This window comes from Accipiter gentilis, unplaced genomic scaffold, assembly GCF_929443795.1.
Source record: "Accipiter gentilis unplaced genomic scaffold, bAccGen1.1, whole genome shotgun sequence".
NCBI classification, from domain to species: Eukaryota; Metazoa; Chordata; class Aves; order Accipitriformes; family Accipitridae; genus Astur; species Astur gentilis.
In genome coordinates, this window is record NW_026060956.1 from 559,613 (window position 1) to 569,982 (window position 10,370).

Genomic DNA, 10,370 nt, shown 5'->3' on the forward strand with positions numbered 1-10,370 from the left:
GTGGGGCTGTGGGGAGCGGGCAGGCTGTTCTGGGGTGCCCCCAGCGCTGGCAGAAAGCAGAGCTGGAGAGAACAGGGGGCAGCCAGCAGCCGGCAGTGGGGCCCGGCAGGATGCAGCGCCTGCGGAAATCCCCGGCTCCTTGAGCCTCAGCCCCAGGGCTACAGCACGGGGCTGGCACTACCTGCAGCTTCGCTGGGAAAAGTCAGGCAGGGGTGACCCTGAAAACCCACACGGGTACCCAGGCCCGGGATTTGACAACCCGTTCCTTTGCCCATCGCCGCCACAGGATCCAGAAAGCAGTGCCACCGGCCCCGGCATGGTCCTGAGCCATCTCTCGATGGGTGACTCTTTAACCCAGCCTAAAAAGAGGAAAAACTGACCAGAATTCAGCTGTGCTCAAGTTTTTGCAGGCAGCATGGTGTTTTGAGCTGCCTGGTGCTGCCGTGCCTGGGGAACGCTCAAGAAACAGGGCGGCTGCCTGTACCTGCAGGCAGGCGGTGGAGTGTGTGCAGCAGGAGCGAGTGGTGGTTGGTGCAGCTGTTGAATGGGTTCAGGCTTTAAATGTGTCCAGACTGGTATGCCTGGTTCCTTTTTCCTTGCAGTTTGTATTTAGAGCCTAAAGAGTACTCTTTTTAAAAGCAAAAACATCAAGCAAAAAAAATACAGAAGCAGCCCAAAAACAGCTGGGTGATTTCCCCCCACACACTCCCAGCTGTCCTTTTTTTTCCCTCAGTCCTGGCCACTACGCAAGGCAATGCTCATCGCCAATATCAGGGCGCAGGACTGGGCCCAGGGCAGGGCTTTGGCAGGCAGCACAGTCCTTGAGGCTCCCGGTGATGCAGTTCCTGGGGAGTGCTCCAGAAACGGGGGCAGTTGCCCAGAATTGCCATTTTTGGTCTCTCCCCATCACGCTCTGTCCGGCTCCCTGCCCCCACTTTTTATTTCCTCCCTCTCGCCACTACTTTCTTCTTCCTCTTTCTTTCTCTGCCTCGCTCCCTGTCCGTATTTCCTCCTCCCTCTCTCTCCCGCAGCCTGGCCCCTTGTTCCCGCCCGTATCCCCTCCTGCTCAGCTGGCTGGGCCTTCTCTCTTCTCTCTGGGCCTCCGTGCTGCTCCCCAGCCCCTTCTGCTCCTCCGCCGTCGCCATCCTGGAGGCCATCGCTGCTCTGTCCTCCTGCCCCTCCTTGTCCTGATCCGCACCCCTCTGGTTCTCACTCTCTCTGGGCTGTTCCCCGTCCTCCCCTTGCTCTCTGTCCCTGCCTCTCCCTTTCTTTCTCTCTTCCCTGCCGGTCTCCTCTCAGCCTTGCCCTCCGTCCCTCTCTCCTGCTCCCTGTCCCATCGCTCTGTCGCTCCGCTCTCCTGACGCCTTTTCCCTCTCTCTGCCCTGCCCCTGCCCCTGCCCCTGCTCCTGCCCCTCTCCGGCCACCGCGCCGCCCTGTCCCCCCTTCCCCTTCTTCTTTTCTCTTTCTTCTCCTCGTCCTCGTCCTCCTCCTCGTCCTCGTCCTCCTCCTCGCCCTCGTCCTCCCCCGGGCAGGCGGCCATGGGGCCTGCGGGGGGCGGGGCCGGGCCGGGGATGGTGTCCCTGCAGGGTCAGGCAGCAGGAAGGAGCGCCCCGGGGCATGCTGGGAGCTGTAGTCCTGGGGCCTGCAGGAGCCCTGGTGGTTCCCGGGGCATGCTGGGAGCTGTAGGCCTGGGGGCTGCCGGGCGGCCATGTTGGTCTCTGCAGCCTCTGCTCCAGCTACGGCCCGGCTGAGGTGAGGGCTGGGGCTGCCCGTGAGGCGAGGGAGGCCCTTGGGCGGGCGTGGGGGTGTCTCCTGCCTGCTGGCTGCCCGGGGGAGGGGGCTCCAAGCTGGAGCCGGGCCCGGCTGAGGGAAGGAGAAAAGGGACAGGGCGAGGGGGGTCGCAGCCCTGACTTGGCCGGTTTCACGCAGACGCCCTGTTCAGAAAACACAGCCTCCGTGTGGGTCAGCGGTCCCTGCGGAGTTTTGTTATTTATAGCCATGTTTACAAATACAGGACTTAGCACAGCGGGCTCACGCGGTGCTGTGCTGCTTGTAAACTGAATCGCTTCTATCCCGGCTACAGTCTGGAGGGAGCGCGCCAGCCGATAGACTAGGATGGAGATGAAAGCAAGCGATACGCTTGCGATGGTGATCCTGCCACAAGGCATGCTGCTTCTTGATCTGGGAAAACGCCGCAGTGACTCTGTCAGAGAACAAGGTTGTCAGTGCTATCTCTGTGTGTGACACCCAGGGGATTTTTTCCCTCTGCGTGTGTTTCTGTGCGGGCATGTGCAAGAAACGTAGGTGTTTCTCTGTGCTGTAATGGGGACTGGTGACAGCTGGGTGGGTGGGAACCTGTGCAACCTCAGCAGAAGCTTCCTGCAGCTGCCCTGCCATGTGCTTCAGGATAAAACAGCTCTTCTGGTTGTTTGCTGTCGTTGAGAGCTACTGAGGGAGGGCATGGGAAGGTATTGGGTTCTTCCTCCCTGCAGTCAGCACTGGTCCTCACTGCGTAGCCTCCCACAGCAGCCAGTGCTGTGTGCCCCTCTCCGTTGTTAGGCAAACAGCTGTAGCAGGAAAGTGTGGCATGTTCCTCTGATTCATGCATTCTCCACCTGGCACAGCAGCACGCTTGAAATACTGAAATGTGCTCTCTTTGTGGCTGCTAACATTCAAAAATCTTGTCTTGGTCTAGTCAGCAAGGTATTTGGAAAACGTCACGGTTGCATTTTGAGAATAAAGTAGGTTCCCATCCTGCCCCCTACCCCCCAAACGGTGCAGGATCCAGACCTTTTCCCCCTACCCCGCTATGCGTAGCCTGGCTTTGTTCATTTTGCTGCCTCAGAGCAAGAATATAGCAAAGAACTGAGATGTGTGTCGTGTGCTCCAGGCCAAAGACAGTTTTAAGTGTTCCCCGTTTATTGCGTGCAGCTGTGCAGCATGGTACATTTTGGAAGGCCCACTGGGATGATGTATCAGAAGTTGCTGAAAATGAGGTGATGCTGGTAGTGGTTTATTTTCAGTGCCTGGTTGGGGAAAGAATATACTCAAATTTTCTGAGATCCAGATCTATTAGAGGAAAGGGAGTGCAAGGTAAGGAGCATCATGCTGCATTTCTTGCTAAGTGTCTGCTTTCATTTCATTCAAACTAGAAGGTAAACAAAGATTGAACCTGCAACAGAATTTGTTTCCCAGAGTGAGCATTCAAGCACTGGGGAGCAGTTTGCAGGATCAGAACTTCAGCCTGCTCTGGGTTCTGGGTGATAAACCCTCAGGAGAGGAGAGAGAAACCCCACTGTTTTAAATGCAGCTCAACTTATCTCAAGATTTCTTCGTGTTAGATTGTGTTGGCGGTCAGTCTCTAAGCACGTGACGGAACTGTTAAAAAAATCAAGACATTTAAGGATTATTTACTGTATTAAATCCTCTTACAAGCACTGCACTCTGTTGCCCTGTGGATAGTATAATGTCATGACTGGCAATTTCCCTTTTCTTTTCCAGTACAAGGATGCATGTATGAAGGCAAATCGAGGGTACAAGTGGTGCCCCACAGCAAACCAGCCTGCGAAACCCCAGACATCTACTGTTACAAACAGGAAGAAGCTATGGGCCTTTGCCTTGGACTCTGCAAAAGATTTACCAAGCCCGAGGAAAGTGACAAGAAGTGACAAAATGCCACGGCGTAACTTCAGGATGGCAGGTGAGATTTCCATCCATGTTCCTCAAACGTAGCAGCCTCCTTTTGTTTGCGGATGCAGCGTTGGAATTAAACTGCAAGACCAGTTTCCTTTACTGCACCTGGTACTGTAGTGCAAATACCTTTCATGTCCCAAATAAAGTTGCCAAGACTCTAGTTAAACCTCTGCATAACAGCCTCGAATTTTCCTAAGTGCATGATTGCTTTCAAGAGTCAAGTCCAGACATGTGACATATCATAAGCCATACCCCATTTGGGGTCCAGATTTGATTGATGTTTAGTTCAGGCTTATCTGCTGTTAGAGATTTTCATTTTCTAGTCCAAAAGGGAAATGCTGATGGTGTGCATTCTTTTTCTCCTTCATAGAGTGTTGTACTATGTTTAGTAATTTGCTGTTTACAGAAATAATTTGCAGTTGTCTATGAAGTTGGAGGTGTTAACGTTCTTGTGGATGAATGTACCAGTGGAGCTAACTTCTGGTATTTAAATCGAGAGGAGGCGTGTATTCTAACCATTTTAAACATGAAAAAAAAAAAAAAAAAGAAAAGAAATCCATTGAGAAGTGGATTGCCTGAGCTGGGGAAAGGCAGATAATCTCAAACTGATATCCACAAATCGCAGAACTGTAGCAATCACGGAAATAGAAAAATCAGTGTTAAGTACTGGCAGCTTAAGAGCCTAACAGTCAAGGTAGAAACTAATTTTTACCCCACCACCCTTTTTTGCTTTGTTTTTTTCTTTTTTTTATTGCACATTGACGTTTCTAACCTTATAAATACTGATGGATTTGAAACTTTGTCATATCCTGCCTAGTTTATGCCAAGTGTGTGGCAGATAGGACTTTTCTGCTTAGAGGGATCGTGAGCTGGAGAGTGGAAAATGGTTTTATGGAACAAGTATAAAAGGAGAAGAAGGGATAAAAAGGCTTGGATGCCTTTTTTGCCAGTTTAGTGGTATGGAAATTCCTGTAATGAAATTTCTTCTGGCTATGAAGGAACTGTGAATTGGGATCAAAATAAAGTGTTTCCTGCTCCATCGTTATGATATATGGGAGACCAGTTCTGAAAACCTCAAGCCCCTTCATCCCGTTCTGTTTTTGCTACCAGAGGAGTCACTTTTATGCTCCTTCAGGTTTATTGACTTAACAGAGAGAACAAGGAGTCGGTCTTGGTCTAGGTGGCTGCTGTCCCCCACTGCTCCTGCCGGGATATCCAACTGTAGAGCTGCTGAGTCCGGAGAGATCTTGAATCAACACCTATCAGAGCAGAGGACAGAGAACTTAAGAGTTAATGAGAAACTGATCCAAGCCATTGTTTTCTCTAGAGAGCCATAATTTCTGAAGAAGGCCCTCTTTTGTGCTACATGTGATTTTTTAAAAATTCATTTATTTATTTTCTGCTGGCTGATTCAGTGAGCATGGTAATTCACAGGGGTCTCACTCCAGTCCTCGTGCAAGCGAAGGCTGGCTGTTACATGAGTGCAACGATAGCCCACAGAATAACGACAGCCTCTGCCCGAGATGTTAGCAGCAGCATCTAAACCCGGGCATGTCTGCCATGCAAAGTGGATTACTTTTTTGTCAACTATATTCCAGTTTGTGGTAAATACGTGTTGTTGTATTCCTCTCCCCTCGACTTCATGTGAGAGCTCAGTTCAGCTCTGACTCTTCTGGCCAGTGCAACATCTTTTAAAAGCCAGGCTGCATGCTAATTGATGAACTAAAATGTAGCTGAGCACCGGTAGAAATGCCACTGACTGTCTGGCATCTTCAAGGCAGATAGCTTCCTTCGGACAGGGATTATATGATTCCAGAACAATTCCAGGAAATCTGTTGACTTGTTGGTAGCTGTTAATCCTGTCTTGACTGCTTTTTACATACGAGATTTCATTTTGGAAAGTGTAATACAGAGAGAGTAAGATCTTCCTTTCTTTTTCTGAAGTCCCCCACAGGCCATACCTCTCCTTCATTTTTGGCATTCCAACAGTAACCACCCCACGTTTTAAGTTTTGCATATTGACCTACTGTTGTGTCAAGAACCTGAGGTGTGGCACCAGCGTTGGGCTTCTGACCTGCATGCAGACCCACTAGTGGTGTCCTTGCTCATCCAGCTGGGAAGTTGTAATGGAGCATGTTTTCCTTGTGACATGGCTCACCTGCAAAGACAACTGCTGTTTGCAGGGGAACGTGACCATTGCAGCGCCTACCGTCACAGCTACAGAGCTAAGTGGGCAACAGCTTTCCTATGCAAATGTGCCAGATTCCCAATGCTTTCACATTTCCGCATCAGGAGAAAACGCGCTGGGCCAAAAAGCTTTTTAGTGAAGTGAAGGGTGGAAAAAAGACACTTCCGAGCATAGCCAATATCCCGATAGGATGCAATTTTTGTTTTTAGAAAGAAGCTTCTTTCTGCACCCAGGTGAAAGGTAGTTGAAACTGGTACCTGCTGGCCTTCTTTCTGCTTAGTTCTTCCTCAGTTCTTTCTTTCCTCTGATTGAAAAATTGCAATGATGAACAAGCCAGCCTGCTGAGTTTCTAACTGGACCAATACTAACAAAGAATGTCATTCCCGAACAGTAAGGTAGTTGTAAGCTTCATCAGTAGTAAAAGATGTTGAGACAGTCATGAATCATCTCCCATTCTGCAAGTCCAATTCTTGACTATTTTCTCACTACTGTTGATTTAGCTGTAAATTGCTTTAAAGTAGCACTTAAAATGTGTAATTTTTCATAGCAGTAAGTTCTTGGTGCCATGAGAGAAACATTGTGCTGAGAAGGCACTATAAACATATGGCAATGTTTGTGTATATACACTTTGTCTTCCCTTAGATGGAGTTATTTTGTAATTTGAAGCCATAGTGGAAGGATTTTTTTGTTGTATTATGATCAGACATCGAGGTGCCAGCCCTCTGCTACAGCTGCAGAATAAGTAGTCAAGTTGCTTTGGCACGAATTTAAACTTTCACGTTCCACTTAGCTGTCAATTTTTTCCCTTCTCTTCATTTTTATATTTGAATGAACAGTTTAAGTATTTGCTTACTTGGGGAGAAAAGAGTGCTATCCTTGTCCTGTTGTGATAAGCTACATAGCTGAAGGGCAGCAAGCTGAGACCCCCAAGAAGATATTTAGAAGAGAGGGAAGAAGGGGGCCTACAAGAAAGCCGGAGAGGGACTTTTGACAAGGGCACGTAGTGATAGGACAAGGGGTAATAGCTTTAAACTGGAAGAGGGTAGATTTAGATTAGATAGAAGGAAGAAATTCTTCCCTCCGAGGGTGGAGAGGCATTGGAATAGGTTGTGCAGACAAATTGTGGACTCCCCCTCCCTGGAACTGTTCAAGGCCAAGTTGGATGGGGCTTTGCTCAGCATGATCCAGTGGAAGGTGTCCGGGTCCATGGCAGGGGGGTTGGACCTAGATGCTCTTGAAGGCCGCTTCCATCCCAACCCATTCTATGATTCTGTGAGTCTATGATTCTCTTCTATGTTCTTCAGCTGGCCAAAACTGAGGAGGGGGAAGAAGAACTACAGGTAGCTAAAGGGAAGGACAGGAGAGCAGCTGGGAGCCAACAGTGTGATGTGGGCATAAGAAAGTGCTACGCTGCAGTGTGTCAGGCCACGTATTTTCAGGAAGTGTAGAGAAGAGTTAATGCCACTGAACAGAGCACAGCTCATCTGACGTGGCCTTCATGTACAAGAAAGATGACCTTCTGGAATAACTGGAGAAGAGAGCTGCAGGGATTGCTGGGACACGGGCGATGGACATGCGTGATGACATCAGGAGTTCATGATTTGCCTAGGCTAGAAAAAGCAGGTGGAAGAAGAGTGGGCTGACTCCTGTAAACACAGGAGAGGGAAATACCATTTAGGCAGAACAGTTTTTAGGCTTAAAAGGAGTGGGCACCGGAAGACATGTGTACCACCTGCTCCCGAGTAAATTTAAGCTGAAAACTGGAAGAAAACTCTAAATGCTTCTAAGATTTGGGTTCTGCAACAGCCTTCCGATGGAAGGAAAGCAAGCAGAAAGCAACCAGTCAACCCCTTATTGCTTAATATGGAGTTCAGCAAGTTTATGGTGGGCCTGGAGATCTCTTCCAATTTCTCCTTCCTCCAAATCAACTGCCTCTTCAGGTGTTGTCTTTCAAGGTATGTGTTGCCTTTTCACGTTTTAATTGCTCTGATGTCCTCTTGTTTGAAGGACTGAACTGTTGCTGATCAAGCATTTTGGTGGCAAAAAGGTCTCTGCTGACAGGATCCCTTCACTTGTGAATTGTGCTTAGGTACTTGGTGACCCTTCCCATTTCCTGCCTCCCTTTCTTCAGTCACTTCTTGTTGCTAGATCCTACACTTGTGATAGTGCCTTGTCTCTTTGTAGATACTTAATACCTTTTGTTCCCCTTTTTATTTAAAAGTAAGAAGTTTAAAAATAAACCTACCCCCCACCCCCTTCTACCTGTTCATCACAGTAATGGAAAAAAGGATTCCAGCTGAACATTGGGCCTGAAGCCAGATGCTCTTTAGGCTGTATTCTTAAGATAACGAGCCACTCTTCTATCCCTGAGATGATAGCGGTTGAGCTTGGTTTATTCCCATTGCTTTCCTCTGCTTCTGTTTACTGGTGTTTTAAGAGAGTGTTGAAAAAAACCCTACCCTGTGTATGTTACCGTGAGATGCTGTCTGAGGGAGAATTTTTGGCAGCATCTGTGGTATGGAATTAAACAGCAGCAGTGAGTGTTCCCGTGAACTGGACCTTGATCATCTGTAGTGCTAAATCGTTTGGAGGTTTACAGGTACAGGTTTGGCCCATGTCAGCTGAAAAGCTCAACAACTTCCTTGGCACCACTCACGAGTGGGAGTGGGCCAGGGGATTTCCCAGTGGGCATTCTGGACGCAGCTGTTGCGCATCCAAATTTTGCATAAAAAAAATGCAAGCAAATGGCCAAGGGTAATTGTGCCAGTTGGCCTCCATTTCAGGGAATGGTCCTGGGCACGTGCATTTATTGTTGTAGAGAGAGGTTTTGTGTAGTTCAGTGAAAGGAAATTGGAAAACGTGAGTGCATGCTTAATGAGACCTGGGGAAAGTTACTTACCTTTGGTGTCTCATCATTACTGAAGCTGGTGTCTCAGCAATACTGCAGGGATAACGCTTCCCTGTTCTCCCGCTGTGGCAGTTGAGCGGGACATTTGGGCCACTGACTGTCTCCCTCTCTCTAGATGACACGCTGTTGAATTGGGCCCCTGCACTGCTTCCAAGGCACTCCTCCAAACCCAGACAATTAGTCTTTATGGTGATGAAGTCCAACCACTGTTCTGAGTGGAAAAGCCACTCCGTGAGTGATGCAGTGCCGGTGTTCATTGCTTTCACTTCTTGTTGTCGTTTTCTGAGCTCCTGAGGTGCAGGAAGGCTGGAGGCGAGAAGCTGTCAGCACCAAATAGTTGGAGAAAATACATTTCTATCTCCATTTTACTTTCCTCAATTATATATTGTATTGGCAGGGCAAGAAGTAGGCAGGCAGCTTGCCTGGCCAGTGCCTGCGTGCTTCTGGCACAGAAGATCAAGTGCTTCATGCTTCAGAGCTGTCAGGCTGGCACTTTTCACCACTAAATGCAGCTCTAAATTAAAGCTAAATGAAAAGGGAGATTTTGCTTCAGAGCTTGATCGTGTCATTCTGTTCCATACTTTTACATGTTCAGTGGCTAGGGAAAGGAACCACTGTCTTGGTAGGAGCATCCACTGAGTTATAACCATGGGTGATATTAGAGCATCTTTGTGCATATTTATGCATGAGATCATTACAGTTGCTGTTTTAAAGGTATCCATCTCTGTAGCACCTAAACGCTTTGGCAGTAAAACTGTAGATCCACGCAATGGGGTGAGAAGCAGACAAATCCAATTCAATCCTTCAGACAGCTTTGAAAGCCTCTCCCAGGGGGTACAGCAATGCTTCTTTGTGATTCTCTTGAACTGCCTTTTATGCACTAGTCTGCAGTCTCACGTCTTTCACCGAACTGTGAAATACAATAGAGTGTTAAGTTTTTGTTGCTAACCCTCTTTTGACATACCAGTGGGCAAATAAAAGCCCTTCAAAAAAGCCTCAGCCTGTTCTATTGATCCTGGGAAAGACTCACCTTGTGAAAAACAATTCAAGATCACTATTTCACAGATCACCCATTTCCATGTCTCCTGCGAAGGCAGGTACTGTTCCTTGTACAGGTGTGCTGGCACTCATCTGCATGTTCTTAGGTCCCAGGAGTCTTTCTGTACGCTGGATCAGAAATTTAGCATGTTGAAGTTTGATACTGAAACTGAAGAGTCAGGTGATACAAACATAATTGTTTTCCTGACAGATCTCCTCAAGCACATCACAGCCTGGAGTCCCGGGAGCTGTAAAACAAACCGAGGAGTCTGCATTGTTTCAGTTTGCTGAGGTGTAATGGCTGAAATATGGTGGGGGAGGATGGGGGGGAAGCAAGGCACCAGTAAGAGTTGTCACTGAATGGCTAAGCACCCTGTCTGATAAGGGATTCCCATCAGCAGATGTTTACCTTCATGGCAGCATTATGTGCAGAAAATCAGGGGGGACAGGGGGCAGTGACTGGATGAGATGTTGGCCAGTTCGACCAGCTGTAGCATTCGCAAAGGACACTGGGCTTGTGAACATTACCTGGCCTTCCATACC

At 48.4% G+C, this 10,370-nt stretch overlaps 1 long non-coding RNA gene across 2 annotated transcripts; it reads left to right on the forward strand.

Moving 5' to 3' along the window:
- Window positions 1-1,697: 1,697 nt before the first annotated feature.
- LOC126037172 (uncharacterized) lies at window positions 1,698-10,113 on the forward strand. 2 transcript variants are annotated; one of them, XR_007505536.1, is made up of 3 exons: window positions 1,698-1,752; window positions 3,502-3,700; window positions 10,039-10,113. It is a non-coding gene; the product is annotated as an uncharacterized LOC126037172 (long non-coding RNA). The 2 variants fall into 2 exon arrangements; XR_007505537.1 differs by lacking the exon at window positions 10,039-10,113 and adding an exon at window positions 4,100-4,145.
- Window positions 10,114-10,370: the final 257 nt, after the last annotated feature.